Genomic DNA, 25,295 nt, shown 5'->3' on the forward strand with positions numbered 1-25,295 from the left:
CACCGTTTCATACTCTCGCCAACGCCATTTTGCGCTTCGCGAGTGTTAATTTTAGGCCCTGTTTTGTATTATGGAAATGAGCAGCTTGAAGATTCTTCACAAATTCACCTTTTGGGGAATAAATATAACATTGAAACAACATGAGGGTGAATAAATTACGCAATCATTCCCTTTAAGAAAAGCCCCATCAGCCCCTTTATGGAAGCATCCATCTAATTAGAAATAACTAGCTTAAGTATAATTAACACAGATCCCAAAGGGTTCTTGCAGTTAACTTACAAGTGACAGTAAATCAATCACAGAGTCTCAGCCCAGATGTGCCTCATATACGGCTGATAAGCTGTAATAAAGCTCATTATTGCCCCCATCTCTAACCTGCCCCTCTCTAAAGAACACTGATTGTTTTCAATTAGGAGGCTTTAGACTCTGCCAATGAATCTCCTCCTGGGTGACAGTGTGTTGCAATGAAGCAGAGACACTGTTCAATATCTGAGACAAAGAGCACATGATGCACCATTGGTTGCACACACAAAGGTTTAAACATCAATAACATCTTCCCCGCAGAGCTCTCAATTCAGTCATCATGACTCCTTCATCTTCAAATAGACAACATGGAGGGAAAGAGAGTTCTGGCCAGCCCAGATCTGCTGTTGACTTGTTTCAGACACCTGTAACGTGGAGGTAACCATAAGCTTTAAATGTCAGCTGGTTTCTAGTTGGACCTAGCTGGTTATTTGAAAAACACATTTGAAAAATTGATGCATCTCTTGATGGAAATACATTTTGTGATGTTATTTAAATCAAGAGGTGCATACATTTTTGGTCAAGATCTTGATTTTACAAAGCAAGAGCCCAGCACTCTGTAAAGTCTCCTCCAACACATCCCAAACACTCTCAATGAGTTTAAGCTCTGAATGTGTGAAAATGATTCTTCAAGCTCCTCACAACCATTCTTTCACAATCTGAGCCGGATGAATCTTGACATTGTCATCCTGGAATATGAACATGAAGTGTCTTCCTAAATGGTTGTTTAAGAAATTAAAAGCTACACACTCCATCAATTAGAGTTAGAAGAACTGATGCCAAACATATAACATGCCAGAAACATAATAATCACTGCAATAATGACCCAATCATAGATTTGCCTATTTAAATCCAAACAGCAACCTTTTTTTTCTTTCTTTCTTTTTTTTTTGGCCGGACAATGTATTTTCATATAGAAAACAGTTATTTTAAATTGTAATGATATTTCACAATATTACTATTATACTGAATTTTTGATCAAATAAAGGCAGCCTTGGTGAGCAGAAGAGACTTCTTTCCAAAATATAACAAAATATAACCGACCCCAACATTTTTAAAGAAGTGTGTATAAATATGTATAATGTTACATTATAGTAGATGTTTTACAAGTACAAGCGGAGGGCGTCATATTTTCCTACCCTCTATGTAAGTCACGTGGCATTTAGAGCTCAGGTGATGGATCTCTTTGGGTATTATAGATCTCCTTGTAAGAAACCAGCTGCCATGCCCCCAAAAACTAGCTAAAGATGAATTTTCCAGCAGGGCTGTCCGCTCATCCAGGGCATTGCTGGCGCAGTCGCTGAGAACAGCTAAAACTGCAGGTCCCTGTTGACGCTAGACTTCTGTTTTGCCAGAAGTGCAGGTATGAATTTTTAAGAGGTACTGCGTGAGTTCATGACTAAAAAGGAAAAATGAAGTAATGCTGAAACTTGTAATACATTACCACAAGCCATGCCTTTCCTTCTGAAACGTGATAGTACCTGGTGTGTGTTTGGAGAGAGAAGTGACATTTATGTCCTTTTATGTCTGAATTGCTGCATGGAAAACATGCCACAACTTACAGTTTCTATCTTCAAAAACCTGTGCATTAGCATGCATAACGCAAAGAGAGCCTAAATTTATAACAGAGCTTGCCATGGGCGAACACACCCTGTGATAGCAGGACGGTTTGATTTTTTTCAAAATTAGCTTTTATAGTTTTCAGATGTGGCACAACCTACTGTGCTACAGTCAAATGAAAAACACCCCATAAACATGCATGTTTTATTAAAGTTAATGAACAGTGGCGTGCCGTGCCGTGCCGTGCCGTGCCGTGTGGACACAAATTCATCAGTGGTTTTATATTCTAAAGGGTAAAATCATGATTTGCATTCAAATACAGCAAGTTTTAAACATGTCTCTGTGCATGCTGTGCTTTTATTTATTTAGAAGAACAGCATGAGCTTTACTCAACAGTGGGGTTCAGAAATGTGAAACCGCTAACAGCTGGGGTTTTGTCCTTTAGATCCTGAAGAGTTTTAGGATTTTGAGCAATTTAAAACAAAGAAAAGTTTAAATGAAAAAATATATATTTTAAAAGAATAATTAAAATAAAAAATTATATAAAATAACTACAATTAATGCATAAATTACATAATATTATTTCAAATTAATGATAAATGTATATATAAAATAATTATAAATACATTAAAAATAGTAAATAAACTATAAAAGAATCTGCACTATATTTATGTGACTAATAAGCTATTTTTGTGCAATTTCTAGGTTATTAAATTAGTAAATCTGGGTCAACGATCACCTCTTTGCTTCCATTAAAGAATAAGATGCTTTTCGAATCATTCTTAACGGTGCGTGTCCACTGGCACGGTGCGAGCGGCGCGAGCGTTTTCAATTCATTCCTATGGAAGTCGAGCTTCACGCTCGCGCAATGCATTTTGGGATTGACAGCGGACCGGAGAAAGCGTTGAGAGCGACCGAGAGCGTCAAAATGTTGGGCAGTTCTCGACTTTATGCAAATATCAAGCGAAAAACGCGGTCGGCAGCCAATTGCTGTGAGGTTCGGGATGTAACGTCTGTTTGAGAGTTTAAAAATATGCAAATTGTGCCGGAGTTTATGCTGGATTTAGTGCGTAAATCATTTTGTTTACAAATTAGACGCTTTGCAGTTGTTATATATGTTAAAGATTTTATTTTGGATGTGTTCATTGTGATTATACTGGCTGGGTTAATAAAAGTTTATAAAATTGAAAGGATATCTTTGCTTGGGGCATTTGGAAACAAAGCTTGTCTATTTCTAAATGTAATCGCATGCATCGCTGATGATTATACTGTCCGTGTGTTGAAAAAACTTATATTAAACACACTCGCAACAGACACACCCCAAAGCGGAGGCGTTATAACGTTACCAGCGGCACTGAGCGGAGTTTTGCCGCTGTAGTGGACACGCACCGTAAGGCCTGTTCACACCGGGACGAATTTCGCGCGCGATATTCGCCAACGTTTAACGCCTCGTAACTAAACAAAGGGCGCCAATGTGAGTGTGCACACCGACGCGAAAAAACGCCACGCGTAAAAGCGTCATTTTTTTAAAAACGCCTCGGGTTCGTTTTTTTGGTTTGATGCGCCGCATCAAAAACTATCTGACCAATGAGATTGGCGCTTTTGCTCACGTGTCTGGAGCTTCTGAAGTTACAGTAAAACACAACTTGGGGGCGCTCAAACACAAAACGGTCTTGCCGAGCACACATACGTAACGGTGAAGAAGATATACGCCGAGTAGCGTCTAAACACTGCCAGGAAGAAATAAGACGAGGAAGATGCAAGGCAAGATGAATGTAGAGCTGCTGGTCTCGTTGGTGTCGGAACATAAAGAACTATATGACAAACGCGACAGCGACTACAAAAATCTTGATAAAAGAGAACTGTTATGGAGTGGTATTAAGCGCCATCTAATGTCAGGGAATGAATTTGCATGTTCACTCGGCTCATCGTCAGCGAAAATCGCTTGGGTGTGAACACAAAAAAACGCGTTGAAAAACGCTGGCGAATAACGCGCGCCGATATTCGTCCTGGTGTGTAATGCCCTTTAAAGTGCCTCTATTATGCTTTTTTGGATTTGATCTTTCATGCAGAGTGTAATATTGCTGTTTGTGAATGTAAAAGGTCTGCAACATTTTTGGAGATCAAAGTGCACGAAAAATTGAGTTATTGTCTCCTAAAAGAAAGAATCTAGTTACAAACCTACGTAATGTGATAAATTTGCATAATGCCAGTCTATGGTCTTCATTGGCTGCCCTTGAACAACTGTTCCCCGCCCTCAAACACTGTAGTTGTAGCTGAGACCGGAAGAGTTTGTTTTGTGTTGTCGACATGTTGAGAAGACGCTGTTTTCTGCTGCGAAAGCAAATCTACTTTGATGCACTTCCAAAGGATGAGACTCGCGCTGGAATTGATACGGTAAAACTAACGCCATTGTTAAAGTTCGTATCACTGTATATCAAGTGCTGAGGAAGATCTGGAGCTAAAATTCAGATTTGACAATGGGCGTTTGGTTGCCGAAACGTGCTATAAGCATTCGACCAATCACAACATGCTGGACCATCTGACCAATCAGAGCAGAGCAGGCTCTCGGAAAGGAGGGGCTTATAGAGAATACTTTATTGAACCGTTTCAGACACTGTGAGAAAAGAGCTGATGCTTCAGTGTATATTATGGGAAAATGTAAGTGTTTTTGATCTTGGATGCATGTAAACATATTGTACATGATTCGAATCTCACGTGAGCTTAGTCACTTTTTTTCACAAAGGATCTAAAAACGTCCTTAAAGGGGTGGTTCGGGATTTTTGACATCGGACCTCATTTTTAAGTTAGCCTGGTTGTTATTCATCAGTGGAGACATTTCTTAAAAAAAATTATCCAGTCCTTATATTTGGATAGTTAGCCGATGCTAGGCTAGCGCGAGTCAAGGGTAGATGTTAGCCAGCCATTAAAAACCGTTTTACCCACTCCACAGTGCACCAAACGCAAATCAATTATAACACTAGACTATCGATGCAAATGTCCGTTGAGAGAATAATGTTAGAAATCAAACTTACCTTTCATCACATTGCATTAGTTATAATTTGTTCCCTGTAATCATAAGCCTTGTCTACAGCAGCAGCGGAGTGATATTGATTACCTAGGCAACCGAGTGAGCCGGTACACACATGTACTGCACACACTGTAGTGCGCTTCTTTTCTGTGTTTACTTTTTGCCGCATTACTAACTGGAGCAAAGTAAAATTCCGCAGCTGCTGAGAAACTAGTTCCTTTGGGATCATTGAGATGAAAGGTAAGTTTGATTTCTAACATTATTCTCTCAACGGACATTTGCATCGATAGTCTAGTGTTATAATTGATTTGCGTTTGGTGCACTGTGGAGTGGGTAAAACGGTTTTTAATGGCTGGCTAACATCTACCCTTGACTCGCGCTAGCCTAGCATCGGCTAACTATCCAAATATAAGGACTGGATCATTTTTTTTTTTAAATGTCTCCACTGATGAATAACAACCAGGCTGACTTAAAAATGAGGTCCGATGTCAAAAATCCCGAACCACCCCTTTAAGTTCTCGTTCCTTTTTCCAGATCGTACTTTTCACCATGATAAGGGAGAGAGAAACAAACTGGTTTTAGATCAGAGAGGCAGCCATCAGCTGAACGTGTCAACGATGAGAGGAAGATCACGAGTGCACCTTCACTCTGTCAGCCATCTCACGTTTAGACTTTTACAGCATAGTTTTTACAGAGATAGAACACTAGCAAGAAGGCTTATAGACCTTATTTTGATCCTAAAACCGACAGCTACTGCCTCTCTATGACCATAACCAATACTTATGCTGAAATTTTTCAAGCAATTATATTTAACCTTCAAGTCAGATTTAATTTTATTGCACGTCAAGTCAGTAAAAAAACCTATTAGGAAACAGAGAACAAGACTTGAGTTAAACTGTTCCAGACCTCTGAAGCAAAACTCAAATATTATTTGAATATATTTTCTTCAAATTACATGTCACAAGAGATCGGGAAAGAAAAAACTGGTTTCATAAAACTGGCTTCAGAATTCAAAAAAGAAAGAATTCTTGAAATCACGCATGCTAATTTTAACAACGCTGCGATGACTTATGAATCTGACTGCAAATGCTTATTTTTATGAGGCAAAATAATATCACGATCACATAGGTAGAAGAAGACATATGTGACCCTGGATCACAAAACCAGTCACATGTCGCATGGGTATATTTGTGGCAATGGCCAACAATACATTGTATGGGTCAAAATTATTGATTTTTCTTTTATGCCAAAAATCATTAGGATATTAAGTAAAGATCATGTTCCATGAAGATATTTTGTAAATTTCCTACCGTAAATATATAAAACATTTATTTTTGTGAGTGAATGCAGCACAATCGCGAACATACATGGACAACTTTAAAGGAGATTTTCTCCAGATCTTCGAATAGTTGTATCTCGGCCAAATATTGCTCTATCCTAACAAACCATACATCAATGGAAAGCTTATTTATTCAGATTTCAGATTTAAAAAAAATTGACACAAGTGACTGGTTTTGTGGTCCAGGGTCACATATCTTTCTTTGTCCTAGATCTGTTTTACTGAAACGTTTGTCTGTGAAGACCTCCAAAACTCGTACTTGTCAAACCTTGCCCAAACTGATCTGATCTGCATTCAATCTTAAGCTAAAATCAGAAGATATTTATAACTTACATTTGTTCCTCACATGCACTTATTAATAACTTCATACAGTTATGTAACAGGTGTCTTTAGTTGAGTGTGAAATAACATTTAATGAAAAAGCAGCGTTTGCCCATTTCACCAGCGAGTGTGAATCAAGGCTTTTGATGCGTCACTGTTTGCCTTTGTCTTTGATACCTTGGGTTGTTAGGCATTTATGAAGTTCAGACAGCTCTGAAGAGAAACACAGCCCAATTATAATGAGCACAGCAAACCAGTTATAAATATCTACTGTAGCATTCATGACATTCCCATCGTGGAAATGACTTTGAGTCTTCACTCGTTGGTGTGTTTTTTCAGAGCCAAGCACTTGTGTTAAGAGGCTGGCTCTTACTGAAAGAGCTATTAGCTTGAGATGAAAAAGATATTTGCATATTTCCATAGTAATAAATGCAAAAGCATAAATAATGGCTATGTGACTGTAGTGCATTCTGGTGTACAGAGATTCAACATTTCTTTGCTGTCTTGAATGAGAATGAGATGACGTAGCAATTCATTTGATCAACATACTTTGTTAATAACGCTAATATGCATATCTGAACTATGATCAATCATGCACAAAAAATGCATGACCTCTTAAGATGTTTTATTGAGGGTTCAGATTAAATGAATCAGTAGCCTAAAACAACTTCATCTCTACTTTCAACACACACACACACACACACACACACACACACACACACACACATAACACTGGTTTCCATTGTTATGGGGACTGCCCATAGATGTAATGATTTTTATACTCTGAAATCTACCCATCACAGAAAACTTTCTGCATTTTTACAATTTCAAAACACTTCACTCAGTATGATTTATAAGCTGTTTTCCTCATAGAGACAAAAAAAATTCCCCAAAAAGTCAAAATTTACGGGTATAACTAACCATTACTATCCATAATAGCTTATACCAGGCTGGAATGCCAGGTGCGAACACACACACACGACATTAAACTGAATAGAACAGAGCAGAATAGAAAAAAAAAACATAACATCAGATTAGAACAGGAACAGGAAAACAATAGAATACAACAGAACAGAGTAGAATAGAACAAATAAGAACAGAGCAGAGCAGTAGAATAGAATAGAATAGAACAACAAAATAACAAAAAACACAATTTGTCAATATAGAAAATAGCAGAATAAAACAGTGCAATAGAATAGAATAGAATAGAATAGAATAGAATAGAATAGAATAGAATAGAATAGAATAGAATAGAATGCAGACCGATGGTCATAACCATGATCATGCCAACTGACAGGACTGAAAAATTAATCCGATCTGAACCGAACATCATCGTAGTCTCCAATTTCACGTTTACGACTTACAAACTATGCAACATCTTTCAGACCCTCTGCAACCATAAATGAAATAGGCTGAATCCACAATGCCACACTGTAAAGATCGTTTTACCATGAAACAAATGCGCTAAATGTTTCGGCAAGTTCCCTTTATTAAACCCCATTTGTGAAACTCTGCTCACAGGCTTCTTACCGTGTGTGCCTGGCGTGTGTCCGTGCCTGCGGCTCGAGCTCAGATGTCCAGGAGCTTCTGTTCTCTGCTGTGAGAGGAGTAACTGGTGGTTTGAGGAGCTGAGGTTTATCAAGCAAACCTGAGGCGCAAGAAGGAGGTGCCTTCAGATATCGAGCGCGCGAGAGGTGTGTGTGTGTGTGTGTGTGTGTGTGTGTGTTGACATTCACTTCACTTCCTTTTGGGGTCCGTACTAGAGACCCATATGTAATAATAATATAGGCACTGAAAAATGATATCTATTTAACTACCAGTTCTCATAAAATTAGGAAAATTATTCATTATGTCAGTGTGCTTTTTGAGCTTAAGGGATAGTTTCAGTTCCCATTGACTTTTTGATTTTTTTTTTTTAATCCAAATACTGTAAATCAAGGGCAACCTATACGTTTTGATAACCAACATTCTTCAAAATATCTTCTTTTATGTTCCACAAAACAAAAACAAAAAAAATACAGGTTTAAAGTCCCACTGAAGTGCCTTGAAGGCGCAGCTTTATTCAGTGTGTATTTTCCACTGAAACAGGAAGACAGGGCGGGGCATATCAAACAGCTCCTCCCTTTTTTTAAATAGCCAATAGGTTTAGTTTATATCACAGCTCAGGCAGAGCTGTTGAGCTCAATAAAGCCGCAGTTTCCTCCTAAACTCTAACCGTTTCTCCTCATAACCTCCTCAATGTCGCTTTAAAATACAGTATTCTGTGCAGAATTGAAAAGGGTTCGATATGTTTTCTGGTCTGCGGCGACTCGATCATATGATCCGCTCTGTGTGTCGTGTGTCTGGACCGGAGCTGCGGCAGTTCGCGTGTGACACTAAATTGAAACCATACTTTATTTCCCCCCAATGGAAAGCAGATTTACTCTGTCTGAATCGTTCCCTATCTCCTATATAGTGCACTATGTGCCATTCTAGTTCACAATTATTTTTTTTGACTGTACTAAAGCATAAGAATACCATACCAAGCATAATGTTAGCCTTACTGTTATCTATAAGCTAGTGTGCTCCAAAACAATGACAGGATATAAGCAAAACTTACAGTCTCTCACTTCCGTCAATAAGGATCAATGATTTTGATGACATCACTCTGCACTTCAGCTTCTCATCAGATTTTCTGTCCAATCAAACGCTCTCTAGAATCTGAAGCTCCGCCCTCTACATTATAAATGGACGCTGAAGCTGCCTGAAATCCATCATTTGTTCACATAGTTGCTATTTTCTACATCTTTAAAAGGTCTCTCAGACAGAAAGGTCAAAAGTCAATGGATAATAATTCCTTACAGTTGAAAATATTATTGCTTGGAAGACTGCATTCTGCTATTCAAATGTTTCAGGAAACATACATATATATATATATATATATATATATATATATATATATATATATATATATATATATATATATATATATTTATTTATTTATTTATTTTTTACATATAAAAATCAATAATGTTCACAATAATGCCAAAAAATAGGCCAATGACGTACAGTTTTGTTGTTTTGGATATGTGGTCAATCATTTTTTTTATTTGAATTAAATGTTTTGAAAAGTATAAATGTTGTTTGATAGGAATAACCAAAGTAAGAGTTATTTAACAGATGTCAATAATGGGTTCAGTGAACTATGTGTGCAAACATGATTTATTTTTTTAATGGTTGACTTAAATGGTTGATTTTATGACAGCTATTCATTTATACTAAGAATAATGGATGACTCATAACTGGCAATGTTTTGCATTGTTCACAACCCAAAACTTATCAAAAAACAAATTTTATAATAAATTTCACAAAATGCATACCTCAATATTTCATCTACTGCAGTGCATTACAGTCTACATTCTGGTAAGATAGTAAAAGTCCTATAAAGAACCACATTAAGACACAATTATTCTTGAGACTTCGAAGAAATGTAATGCTCATTCCCATTAGAGGCACACTTCCATAAGAGCTGTGTCATTAAACACACACTGTGTTTTCTGGAACAATCCATATAGAGCCTCTTCTTGTTCAAATGTTTAATCTGTTCTGCAGGTTTTATCTGGACCTTCCTGGGGCTTCCTGGAGCACTTGTAATTGACATTTCCAAATGATGTTGTTTGTCCATTCACAGACCACTACTAAGCAGTCGGACTGCACTCTGTACCTACTTTTAAATCTTTATAATTCAGATTTTTGTCCTACATATGTGAGAGATAGTGACGTTGGTTTAAATGAGAATGGGGTAGGAGTGTGGATTTATCACTAGAAGCTATTAAATGGTGGTAATGTTCATCTGGGGCACGGGACAAAGGTTTATTTTGTCAAGTAGAACATCTTTTGTGCTTAAAGAAAAAATTGTCCAACCCCTCACTTGAACTATCCAAATCAAAGGGAATGATGGCTGATAAGAATGTTCAAGGCTCTATAACCTCAACCTTTTACATTCTGAGTGTATAACAGGAACATTGTTTTAGGATCAAAATGATGCTGATCCTGCTTGGTGAAATCATGGTTATCCCAGGATGTTCACAGTTCTGGCACTGGTAATTTCATGAATAAAGGTGCTGTCAAATTAGTGAAATTTCATGGGCAAAAAGGGTCTATTGTCAATAATGTAGTGACGTGTTTAGCACAGCTCACAAAGAAGTCTTTCAAAATCAAGCAGCTTTCTGTTGGGCAACATGGCAAATCCACATGACCAACTTGACAATGCCCCAGGTGAAGATGCTGTCATTTTTTTTTTTTTTACTTTTGTAAACCCAGCCAGTATAATCACAATGGAAGCATCGAAACTGCAATATTTAACACATACTGGGCCCTATCTTGCACCCAGCGCAATTGACTTTGTACACGACGCATGTATCATTCCTATTTGCACCCGCGCACTGCGGACTTTTCCCTCCACAGACGCACGTCGGTAAATTAGGAAATTAACTTGCGCTCCCAGGCGCTTCAGCGAAAAGAGGAGGCGTGTTCCGACGCAAACGTTCCCTGGTGCTATTTTGCAGTTTCAGAAAACAATTCCGCCACTGACCAGGAAAAACCTAGCCTAAAGTCAGTGGCGTGTTGCGCATATTATTCATATGCTATTTTAAGGGTGCATGCTGTAATGTAGCGTGTGCACAACGCGCATGCACTTTGCTTATCTCATCTACACAGACGCAGCAGTTCTCATTTTTAGAAAACCATACATTATTACAAGGAAAAATATTAACACACGAGGGAAATCATTGTTGTGTCCATGAAGATGTGAAAAAATAGTCATAAATCTAGCTTACACATTTACCCAAATTATCATACGCCTGTTTAACCGAAGCTAATTTGGGTGGGTTTCTCCATCCCCAATGTCACTTCTCTGTGTTTTACGGCCCTGACGAGAACATCGGTCTCCTCGGCTGTGAACCGCTCCTGGTGTGCGTCTGGCAAATCCACCGTTATAATAGCAATCCGCCATGGAACAAGCGCGCCTGCTCTTCAAGGGAATGTGAGATGACGCTCTGATTGGTTTATTTCATGTTACGCCCAAACCACACCTATGAATAATGAAGCTACTTCAGACCAACCCATTTTAGATTTGCGTCGGGCGCAAGAGTCATTTATCCCGCTGGTATAATAGCAACAGCGCCCAAGACCCGCCAACAAAGTTACTTGCGTTTCGCGCTTGATACTTGCGTTTCAGATCGTTAAAATAGGGCCCACTGTATGTAACAACAGCAAAGGGTAAAATGTGTAAACAATATGATGTACGCACTAAATCCAGCATTAACTCAAATCTGCATATTTATAAACACATGACAGATGTCACTACCTGAAAGTGACAGCAATTGGCTGCATTTTTCGCTTTATTTATTTATTTGCATAAAGAGAACTACCCAACCTTATGACGCTATCAGCCGCTCTCAACAATTTCTCCAGTCTGCTGTCAATCCCACAATGCACCGCACGAGCATGAAGCGTTCTGTTGGTCACCACGATGGATCCATGTGAACAACTTGAATCCGTTGCGAAATGTGGGGAAATCTTTTGCCCCTACGTGAAATTCCCAATCGCGTGGATTCAAGTTGAAATGATGGATTTTTGCCTGTGAAAATTCACTGAACAATGGTAAATGTGACTGCAGCAGTAATCCAAAGCAAATCAAAAGTTCCTACCATAATCTTCATATCATAGCAATGAATACTTTAGACAGAAAATTACTATTTGAATATTGTATGGCAAGACAGTGTCAATGGTATGATAATATTAAAAACATTTACCATCTATTCATTCTGGGGAAACTAACAGTCAGTCTTTAGAAAGTAATGAATTACTAATGTATCAGTGTGAAATGATATTAGAAATGAGAAATTTAACTGCTCAGTCAAGGACACTGTATTCATTTCATTTCTTTCCTTGACAGCTCATCATTAAGAAGGTGAACAATTATGAACCATTTGCATAACTTTGAATCTTGTCACATTTGTCAAAAATATGTCCACTCCACATCATATACACCAGAAAATATCTTCCCATTGTGGAGAGATTCAGCCTACATTTGTCGCTTCCTAAATTGGGCCCCATGTAGGAAATGAGGCTTATCCAGAGCCGTCTGTGTGGCACTGTGGGGGAGTGTTCACGTGGTCTCAACACTCATCCCACGAGAACGAGATGTTAATGTAGTGCAACACCTAACTCACCATCCTCTCTGGAGTGACAGCAAAGAGCAGCTAGAAGAATCTACCTCAGACTCTGCAGTGATTGCCAGGGCCTTAAATACCATAGAGACACATCAGTATTCAGAATTATGGTTGACTGACAGTTGTTTTTAAATAGATTATTCTTAAATCACTATACAATTGGCCCAGCAATCCTAAATATGTGGTTACATTGTTGGGGGTTTCTAACTCTACAATTTAACATCATTTTATAAAGAATACTCATTATGGATATAATGTAATTTAAAAGAATATACACAAGTGTGAACTGATTGTAATGTTTTTAGACACTTAATTGCATGAAAATTGCAATTAAATTTGGGTTACATTTTATTTTAATGTCCGTGTTACAGTGTAATTATACATTTAAAGGAACATGCCAACTTTTGGGGACTTTAGCTTATTCACCGTATCCCCAGAGTTAGATAAGTCCATACATACCCTTCTCATCTCCGTGCGTGCCGTAACTCTGATGCACCCACCGCTAGCCTAGCTTAGCACAAAGACTGGAGGTAAACGGCTCCAGCTAGCATACTGCTCCCAATAAGTGACAAAATAACGCCAACATTTTCCTATTTACATGTTGTGATTTGTATAGTCACAGCATGTACAAATAACAAGGTCACATGAGACACAGCCATCTTCTAACCGCAGTAGCGTACCGTGGGGTTTCAGTCAGGGCCTTCAGTAACGATCTAATTCCCCCCCCCCCAATGCAAAATACAATCATGCACTGTATGCACTGCGTAACATCAACGACGAGACAGCTGATCTTCAACCTCAGCGCACACTCACACCACTGTACATTATAAAAGCTGAGCTGAAACATCTCGCGCACGGATGTAAGTTACCTAATACAAATAAATAAAACATCTCCGGTTAACTAGCAGGACATTCATTTTCGTTTGTTGAATTAGATGCATTCTAGCGCTGAAATGTGTTCAAGCTGAGTGCTCGTTGCCGCTGTTATCAGTGGCGCGGATAGAGTGTTCTCTTGTGGCTCGCGCACAGTTTTCACTTAGATGCGCGCTTCAATCTATCGCCGTTGCGGAGACTTTCTATTCGTTGAAATCTTACAAAACAAAATGCACACAAACGCCCTGCTTGATATACAACCACTGATGAACATATTCGGTAAAATAAAAAATAAAAAAATATACGAGCGTGGATTCGAACCCAGAACCACTGACACGCTTGGCAAAAGTTCTACCACTAGACCATCGTAGAATACAAAATGTACATAGTTATCAATGCATTTACTCACGTGGAAATTCTCGGTACTAACAAAATTAGTAAATCTAGAATGACAGATGTGCCCAAAATGACCCAATGTACTAATGAAACTTATTTCTGGACATCGTAATGTTATTTTTCCTGAAAATTGTTATTGTACACAAACATGTATTGTATCTGCCCACCCATGTCGATGACATCAGCGCGGGCTAGCCGTCGACACATCGCTGGGCCTCTGGGGCGTTCTGTCATACGCATCACAATTTGATTGGCTGATAAAACACGTCAGTCAAAGTTATGATCAATTGGAAAACGGCAGCTTCAACGGAAGGCTAGCTATACTATTAGTGCTGGTCCACGGAGCTGCGTTTAGCTCAGACTCACAAAAAATAACCATATTCTTTCTGGAAATATAATCGTAACGTACTGATAGACAGTAATTGAATTTAGACATGTTCAGACACACATTAATTTAATTTTAGAAAAAAAAAATATTTTTCTATTTTGACAGGGCCAGCAGAGAAGGCCCTGCTGGCTCTGACGGCACACCACTGTCTAACCGTATACATACTGGGAACTTTATTCCCAGACTTGGGCGGAGTGGTTTGCTCGCAGCACCTGAGAAGCCCCGTGGTGAGGAGCAGAGAGTTCGCTCAGAGTTGGAGTAAATCACTCCGCAGAAGTAGCAATGCTTCGCCTTCTGAGAATATAGTTCCCAGTATGTATACGGTTAGAAGATGGCTGTGTCTCATACGCTGTGACTATCCAAATCACAACATGTAAATAGGAAAATGTTGGCGTTATTTTGTCACTTATTGGGAGCAGTATGCTAGCTAGAGCCGTTTACCTCCAGTCTTTGTGCTAAGATAGGCTAGCGGTGGGTGCGTCAGACAGAGTTACGGCACGCACGGAGATAACAAAAGGTATGTATGGACTTATCTAACTCTGGGGGATACGGTGAATAAGCTAAAGTCCCAAAAAGTCGCCGTGTTCCTTTAAGTACTGAGCAATAATAAGGAACTACCTGTATTTAGTATAGGGTTAGGATTAGGGTTAGTTGCATGTAATTACGCACAATTTATAGAAATTACAACAGTAACTAAATGTAATGTAACAAGGACACTGTCAAATAAAGTGTGAAAGAAATTATGTATGTATAGTTTAAATTTATATTAAATGCAATCAGTTGAACTTAAGAGTGCTTTTTTGACCCACTTAAGAGGGACTTAAGTACATCTTTACGTGTAATTTCATAATTACTTCTTTGAAATATGGTTAAAATGTACTGCCGAATGTATTGACAAGCATTTATGGTAAACTAAAATACACTTTAATGTCACTTCTACTGAAACTTGTATGTCATGTATTTAAATACATTTGTAATTACACATTTGTAATGATGAAGTTGCACTTTAGTACATGTAAAATATATTAACTTTAATGTAATATCAAATAGCACACTACAGTCTGAATGATAATTAAGTACTTTAAATGTGCTTTAGTATGTTAGTCAACACATCAAAATATGTGTACTTTAAAGCATGACAAAAACAATGATTTGAAATTCAAACTAAAGTAAAACTTTAAACAATCAGTACATTGGAGGTACATTCAGAGGATCATTAGTGACTCCAACCAGCCAAGCCACGGACTCCTCTCATCGAAGCATCATGACCGTATCAGTCGGCTGCGGGACACCTTGTTCCCTTGGGCTATCAGACTGCTGAACTGCAACTAATACAGTACAATACAGCCAGTGCAGACTACACCATTTCACACATGCTATGCGTACGGTGAATATCTCTGTGTTTCAGCCCTAACATCAATCTCTTTGTGTAATGTGTATTGTGATATATCACATATGTTGTATGCTCCTTGATTTTGCTGTCAGCACTGTCTGTGTATATTGTTTAGTTTATTGTATATTGTTCCTCTGTATAATGTGTTGTGTTAAGTATATCTAAAACTTAATTGTATATATGTATATACATTGTATAACTGTATGCAGTTGCAATGTCCAGATCACACTCCTTTTCACACATCATTTACTTGTAAATATAAAGTTCTGTCATGAAACTCTATTGATAGCACAGGGTCATAAGTCTGCTTGCAATTACATAATTCTCTATAGTGCACAGCTGATTGGTTCCCGCTGTATTGGTAGCCAATGAGCTCGCTACTCAACTTTCAAATTCTTGCCTATTGTCTATAGCAGTTTGCAGCACGCTTTCAGAAATCCTCCACCTCCCCCAGCTCCACCTGTATAGATCTGCTACGGGTAATTTATGTATGCTTGTACAGCAGCAGCATGTCTTGCTTGCTCACAGCAGCGTGTTGTGTGTGTTTTGGCATTGGCAAGTCCCGTACTTGCTCTGCAGCAGCAGCAGCAAAAACCAGCAGCACTAGCTATAATCAGTGGCAAAAAAACAGTTAGTATCTGGTAGGGCTGTCATTTTTGTGAAAAAATCCTGTTCGATTTTTGAGACATAAGTGTTGAATCGATTGTAAAATCAATTTTCCATGTGTAAAGACGTTTCCATTTTAAACGCCAAATATGGGCAAATCCACGGACAACTAACAAGCATTAGGACGAACGTAAAGAGAACGCTTGAGACGCGCACAAGTAAGCAATATTCCTGATGATTTATTGGAGTGAAGTTTCGTGCACAATGACAAACAGGAGTGCAACATTCTCGAAAAACAATAAGCAGAGTGGACTGCCGTAACATCACTGAAAAACATCACTGCAGTCTTCAACATGCCTGTGTTTACGGTTAGAAAAGTCAAACAAATGTTGCCTACGTAGGCGATTGTAGACCGTAGTCCGAATCTGTATCTGTATGCATGAGATTGTCTGAGTCAGAATACCATCAGAATTCACATTTTTGTAGTAAAAAGAGAAACATTATGCAGGAGTATAATTTGCTGTTATGTGTGTTTGTCAGAGCCTGCAGTCGCTGTGTGACGCGCGTTCGCTTCGGGCGTATCATGACAAGCTGGACGTTAATGAAAAGACCGTTAAAATCGATTCCCTATTTTCGTTTTCGAAACTTGTGTTGGTTGGTCCGATCGATTGTGCAATCGATTTTCGAACGTAAAGTGACAGCCCTAGTATCTGGTGTGACCACCATTTGCCTCAAGCAGTGTAACACATCTCCTTCGCAGTTGATCAGGTTGTTGATTATGGCCTGTGGAATGTTGGTCCACTCCTCTTCAACGGCTGTGCGAAGTTGCTGGATATTGGCAGGACCTGGAACACGCTGTCGTATACGCCGATCCAGAGCATCCTAAACATGCTCAATGGGTGACATGTCCGGTGAGTATGCTGGCCATGCAAGAACTGGGATGTTTTCAGCTTCCAAGAACTGTGTACAGATCCTTGGGGCCGTGCATTATCATGCTGCAACATGAGGTGATGGTCGTGGATGAATGGCACAACAATGGGCCTCAGGATCTCGTCACAGTATCTCTGTGCATTCAAAATCCCATCAATAAAATGCACCTGTGTTCGTTTTCCATAACATACGCCTGCCCATACCATAACCCCACCTCCACCATGGGTCACTCGATCCACAACATTGACTTCAGCAAACCACTCACCCACACGATGCCATACACGCTGTCTGCCATCTGCCCTGAACAGTGAAAAACGGGATTCATCCGTGAAGAGAACACCTCTCCAAAGTGCCAGACGCCATCGAATGTGAGTATTTGCCCACTCAAGTCGGTTACGACGACGAACTTCAGTCAGGTCGAGACCCCGATGAGGACGACGAGCATGCAGATGAGCTTCCCTGAGACGGTTTCTGACAGTTTGTGCAGAAATTCTTTGGTTATGCAAACTGATTTTTGCAGCAGCTGTCCAGTTGACTGGTCTCAGACGATCTTGGAGGTGAAGATGCTGGATGTGGAGGTCCTGGGCTGGTGTGGTTACACGTGGTCTGCAGTTGTGAGCCGGTTGGATGTACTGCCAAATTCTCTGAAACGCCTTTGGAAACGGCTTATGGTAGAGAAATGAACATTCAATTCACGGGCAACAGCTCTGGTGGACATTCCTGCAGTCAGCATGCCAATTGCACACTCCCTCAAAACTTGCGACATCTGTGGCATTGTGCTGTGTGATAAAACTGCACATTTTAGAGTGGCCTTTTATTGTGGCCAGCCTAAGACACACCTGTGCAATAATCATGCTGTCTAATCAGCATCTTGATATGCCACACCTGTGAGGTGGATGGATTATCTCGGCAAAGGAGAAGTGCTCACTAACACAGATTTAGACAGATTTGTGAACAATATTTGAGAGAAATAGGCCTTTTGTGCACATATAAAAAGTCTTAGATCTTTGAGTTCAGCTCATGAAAAATGGGGGCAAAAACAAAAGTGTTGCGTTTATAATTTTGTTCAGTGTACACACATATACAGTATATATATGTGTATATATATATATATATACACACACACACACACACACACACACATATATATATGAAGAGTTCAGATGCAAAAGCCTCTAAGTGCCATCTGAAATTTTCTTCTAGAATGATCATTTTTTATCAAGCTCGTATATTTAAGTTCAGTAATTTCACTTAAATGGCAATGAAAATTTCAGATGGCACTTAGAGGCTTTTGCATCTGAACTCTTCATATACACACACACAATGTCAGAAAGTCAACTTTTTTTCTAAAGCGCTTTATACAATATAGATTGTTTCACAGCAGTTTCACAATAGTAACTAATTCAAATTTTGCTGTAAAGCAGCTCTACCAAGCCAATATTGTCATTATAGAGCTGAAGCCACTTCAGTATTGATTCACTTCAGTTCAATACCTGTAAAATTCATCAGTTGTGCATGCATACTGTAAATAAAGTGTATTTCTGCACATGTGTGTGAGTGCTATGACAAACTCCACTGCACACTGAAGCAAAAGACACAAGAGAATATTGGTTTACATCTTTCATATCTGTGTAGTTTGGATTGCATGTGGCTAATCATTTTATGTCTGTGTGTAGAGTTACTATTTTTTTACATTTTTAGAAGAGTTAAAATAGTTTTGAGTGAAGTGTTTGCTTTTGCAAGAGATGTGTGACAGAAGATTTTGCATCTTGTGTGTGTGTTTTGTTGTTTTGTGTGTTGAGTTTTGAGAAATGGAACCACAGTTTCAAAAGCTATGTGTGAGCAATTTAAAAAATAAAACTGTAACTAAAAAACAATCCCTCAAATCTGATTGGTTGATTGAAATGTTGTTCTGGGATCAACAACGCTGTTGATCCAGGAACATATTCTATTTGGTGAAATAACGTTAACCCACACATGCAACACCTATCATTGCAACCCTTTTAGCACAGACAGGCACCACACACACTTTTCATAAAAGTATCCCAGAGTAAACCGTGTAAGTATAAATTGCCAATGAGTTTTATTTATACGCATTTATCTGTCTCTGTCACTGTCAATTTCCAAGCTTGAAATGGGACTTCTATTGGATCATTGGATGAGTTATTTCAGTTATTTCATAGAGCCATAATTATGAGCTTCAATTGAATCTGTTCATTCTGCACATAATCAGACAGAGCGAAATGAGAAGAACAGAGTGTGAGAATGTGTTTCACAGTGTGTGACGTGTGAACTAGAGGTGAGAAGACAGTCTGGTGAAGGTGAGAGGTGTGATAGACAGTTTGATGGTGGCTGGATCAGATCACATCAGAACACGAAAGGAAGGAATACATAAAATGTATTTTCATAGTGCGCGCATGTGTGTGTGTGTGTGTGTGTGTGTGTGTGTGTGTGTGTGTGTGTGTGTGTGTCTTTGTGAGGACCAGTCTGAGTTTTAGACCATTGGAGTGAGGACAAAGAGAGTAAAGTGAGGACATTTTGGCCGGTCCTCACTTTCTGAGATCCCTTTAAAGGCCTGTTTGAGGGTCAAGACTTGGTTTTAGGGATAAGGTTATAATGAGGTTAAGGGTAGGTTTAGGGTCAGGGTTCGGGTTAGGCACTTAGTTGTGATGGGTAAGGTTAGGGTAAGCAGCTAGAGATTGCATTGTGTCAATGAATGTCCTCATAAAGATAGATGCAAAGATAGAAGTGTGTGTGTGTGTGTGTGTGTGTGTGTGTGTGTGTGTGTGTGTGTGTGTGTGTGTGTGTGTGTGTGCGCGTGCGTGCGTGCGTGCGTGCGTGCGTGCGTGCGTGTGTGTGTGTGTGTGCTGAGAAGCGTCATGGTACTTCAAAAAAAATCTTCAGCATGTCTCCAATATTGTGGTTTTGATAACTGTTCAAGCCATTGTTCATAAAATGCTAATAAATACACACACATTATTCTTTCTATGATGCAAACAACATCCTAAAGTCCCCCTGTGGTGAAAGTCAAGTTTTTAATATTGTTTATATGTCCATGTGGTGTTTTTAATATGCTTTAAAACAAACCATGTGTAAATTCATAAGTTGACAGCATTGCTGATTGTTCTCTCTTTAAAACTGCAGTGAACCAAATACAGTCTCAGAAACACGCTTTGAAATCGCTGGTGTTTCTGACGTCACAAACTACCTTGTAACCAATCAGATCAATGTGTGATCGTCAACCAGTGGATCTCTGAGCTGAGTGAGTGAGTGGAGGCGGGGCTCATTTGCATATTCATAGTACCACAGATACTAAATGAGGCAAGTTACATTCAAGCTATTTTAAGGCACGAAGAAATTTTTCAAGGAAAAAACTTTTAAATATGTAATTTTGGTGATCAAAGATGAGTTTTAAGGGATAAAATTATTGACTACAGGGGGACATTTCAGCACTATATTTTGCATTCACAGTATTTGCATTCATTTACTTAAATTACGTAATCATTCCTGTCTAATTCAGTGAAGAGCCAAGAAATATATCCAGATGATCATTTGACAGTGATAAGTGTGTTTAGAACTGGTCGCCATGCCATGACTTCCCTATACGTTTCTGCCTCAATATAGTAAAGTAAAATGAAGATAAAGTATAAAAAAAGTCACATTGTGAGATATACGTTGTCAGGTCGCAAATAAAAGAACCAATGTCGCAATTACGAGAAATAAAGTTGCATTCATGATATATAAAGTCATATTGTGAGAAATGTGAAAATGCCCAAAAATAAAGTGAGATATGAAGTTGTAATTACTGGAAATAAAGTTGCAAAAGCAAAATATGAAGTCACAATTTTGATTTTTAAAGTCAGAATTACATGAAAGTTAAAGTCAAGTCAAATGTATTTGTATTTTGCATAGCGCTTTCATAATGCTAATTGTTTCGTAGCAGTTTACATCTTTCTGTTATGTCTATGATGCTTAAACCTGATGCTTTCGCATTCACGTGTTTTTGAGCTTGTATTCGATTGTGTTCAAGCTGACCAAATTGTTGGAGAAGTCTGGCATACGTCACCAGGGAGAATAAAGAGACATATGAAGTCATTTTCTGAGATATTAAGCCACAGTCAGAGATATACAGTCACAATTACAAGAAATATAGTCATAAATGTGAGATATAAAGTTGCTGTCAGCAGGGGTTGCAGCAAGGATAAAGAAAGAGGTTTATTTTCTGACAACAAAATCAAAATAACAAAAATACTCAGGCTTATCAGAAATATCAAGAAAACACAAATAGAACAACCACTACATAAAGAAAACATGCTGACAACTGAGAAGACAAATACCGGCCAATAAATACACAGGCAAACTAATCGAAAGAAACGAGACACAGGTGCAGGGAATTAATCAGACAATGAATCACTGTAGAAAGGGAAACAGAATGGGAAAATGGTGCAAAAACCAAATCAGTGTCAAACTCTGAACACCCGTAACAGTTGCAATTGAGACATACAGTGGCAATCACAAGAAATATATTTGCAATTGACAGTTATAATTGCCTTGTTTTTTTTATTTTTGTTGGAAACTTTGGCTTTCATAATATAAACTTTACATAGTGGCCCAAAAAAGTACAGTGGAATGTATATTTGTAAGCATGCATTGCATGACTAAATGTGCTTGAATACATCAGAAAGTGCTGCAGCACATAGAGTCAAACAGGCCCTTAATCAAGATTTGGCCACGTCAATAAAAGTCAATGAAAGACTTGACAGCATGGCTTCAAACCAGATGGTAATTAGTGACCATTAACTTGTTTTTGCTTTTCTGTTTAGCACCACCTTGGTCATGACCTCGATTCCATTCTCAATGTGTCCCAGTTTCACAGACAGATCTCCATGGTGAATGTGATTTCACCAAGTACATGTTCCTGGATCAACATTTTTGTTTATCCTGGAACAACATTCCAATCAACCAATCAGATTTGTGACCCCGGACCACAAAACCAGTCACATGGGTAAATTTTTTTAAATTGAGATTTATACATCATCTGAAAGCTGAATAAATAAGCTTTTCATTGATGTATGGTTTGTTAGGATATGACAATATTTGGCCGAGATACAACTATTATCTGGAATCTGAGGGTGCAAAAAAATCTAAACATTGAGAAAATCTCCTTTAAAGTTGTTCATGTTCGCGATTGTGCTGCATTCACTCACAAAAATAAATGTTTTATATATTTACTGTAGGAAATTTAAAAAATATCTTCATGGAACATTATCTTTACTTAATATCCTAATGATTTTTGGCATAAAAGAATAATCTATCATTTTGACCCATCCAATGTATTGTTGGCTATTGGCACAAATAAACCCGTGTGACATGTGACTGGTTTTGTGTTCCAGTGACACATTTGAGGTTTACAGTTTACAGTTTGTGTCATGTTTAGGCTTACAACCAGGGTAAGGTGCATGCTTCTACATTTTATTCGCCAATCATTTCCTTTGATTTTAGGGATAACTTATGTGTAGGGTTGGGAATAAGTTTAAGAAAAAAATTTTAGACAGTTGTTCCAGGTTCAACAAAATATGTTGATCCAGGAACATGTACAAGGTGCAAATCAGGGTGACAGTAAATATACACCAATGCACGTACACACTTTCAAAAGTACTAATTCACATCTACATCCCATAAGATATTTAGAGACAAAATAACATTTCACTGCAGCCCTGTATACATAACACAGATACACATAATCTTAAAAATATAATACTCCCCTTTGGCACATAAACTCTGTATAAAAATGAATGTTTCCAGATATACCTACAAAAGCAGGTGGGTTGTTTCGAAAATGTGAATTTAAGCACATTTAGACTCCTAACAAGAGTTGTGTGTACTAATGTATCCATCACATGTATGCATTCATTTGAAAATTTCTCACAAAGTCATGCCAATGATAACCTCTCTATAGCTTTTGCTATTCATAGTTTTCAGTAATGTGACTGGCGCAGATCCCTGGAGGGCAAATTACAGAACTGCAACACAGGCCTGTCACTTTTCCAACTCAAAAGAAGAAGGGGGGAAAAAACGTGAACAAAATGTACGTTTTGGGGACTTGTGATCCATATCCAGCACCTCCTGCAGTATTTCAGTCACTTAAACCAGTGGGATGTTTTAAAATGCATAAAAAAATTAAAGTGCCTTAATGTAGCCTACTAAAACAGTGATATTAAAAGATCAAATTCAGTAGGCTATACACCTTATTGATGATCCACACTATAAACAGGCAAGCAGATGAGCCCACAATATGAATGCACCGTGCTAAATGGTTAGCCAGAATATTAAAGCAATGCGCAGTTTCGCATTAAGTGTTTTCCAGAGAAAACCATTATAAAGAAAATGCTTGATGAGAATCTGCACACTGCTTTAATATTTTGGCTTCATCTACTCGCCTGTACATAGTATGCAATGTTAATAAGGTGTAGTAGACTACTTAGTACAACCATGGTAAAAATGACTGGTGGTCAAGGGAGGAAAGCCTTGTTTTACTCTCCAACTTAAATAATTTTTGCTAAAAAAGTGACTCTCCATCATGCCATTCCAAAGCCATATGACTTTAATCTGTGAAACCAACCCGATCTCATGGAATGCGTCTCTATGGCACACATTGTATTTATCGTGCAATTTATACGCAAAAATTAGTTTTTACATGCATTTGATACGCACTGTAAAGCCCTTGGGTAGGATTAGTGGTGTGTATTACACGCCATAAAGTTCGTATCATATGCACATAAAAACTAATTTTCGCATATAAATTGCACACTATATATACAATGCGTGCTATAGAGACGCATTTCATGAGATCAGGCTGGTGAAACTATCATGTTTAGAGTTTGTTTTTGATCTGTTTCTTTGTAAATCTTCTAGGTTGTTAATTAGATCTGTCATTCTCGTTCCCTTCCTGTTGGTTTGATTTGAGTATTCTGTTCAAGTGTGTCTTGTTAATTATGTTGTTAGCTACTTTGTATGCCCGTGTATTTAAGCCCTCAATTTCTGTCCGTTCCTTGTCTTGCTTTGTTTAATATTTGTGTGTAAGTGGTTGTGATTTCTCCAAGTTATTCTCCTGTGTGTTGTGTTTAATATTAGATTAAAAGTCAGTTTGAGTATCTTCTTCGTCATGTGCTTCTTCACAGCCACTACTCCATGACAGAATGCAAGACCGTCACTTCAGAAGGATGACAGCATTGCTAATACAAATAGTGACAATGCTTCCAGTGAGAGAAATTCTCAAGTCCATTCCAGTGAGTAATGTTCCAGAGTCCATTCCAGTGAGAGACATTTCCGCAACCGCTACAGCAAGGAAAAAATCTGTACTCCATCTAACAGCAAGGGTGTAATATTGAAGAATATGTGGAGGAATTATTGGAGTACTGCCATTTAACATCCTGGGATGACAGAGACCTTATGGACTTGTTTCAGGAGTGGATTGGACCGTCACATGGCAAGGTTGACACCGACAGGCAATCCAACCTTCTCCCTGAAGAGAACCTGTTCAAGTCGGAACCCTTCCAGATTCCGCTCCAGCCCCTGTCCACTCCAGTGTCGGCTCCAGCCCCTGTCCACTCCAGTGTCGGCTCCAGCCCCTGAGTCCGCTCCAGTGTCAGCTCCAGCCCCTGTCCACTCCAGTGTCAGCTCCAGCCCCTGAGTCCGCTCCAGTGTCGGCTCCAGCCCCTGAGTCCGCTCCAGTGTCGCTCCAGCCCCTGTCCACTCCAGTGTCGGCTCCAGCCCCTGAGTCCGCTCCTGTGTCTCTCCAGCCCCTGAGTCCGCTCCAGTGTCGGCTCCAGCCCCTGTCCACTCCAGTGTCGGCTCCAGCCCCTTAGTCCGCTCCAGTGTCAGCTCCAGCCCCTGTCCACTCCAGTGTCGGCTCCAGCCCCTGAGTCCGATCCAGTGTC

This window comes from Scardinius erythrophthalmus (assembly GCF_964197995.2).
Source record: "Scardinius erythrophthalmus genome assembly, chromosome: 20".
Lineage (NCBI taxonomy): Eukaryota > Metazoa > Chordata > Actinopteri > Cypriniformes > Leuciscidae > Scardinius > Scardinius erythrophthalmus.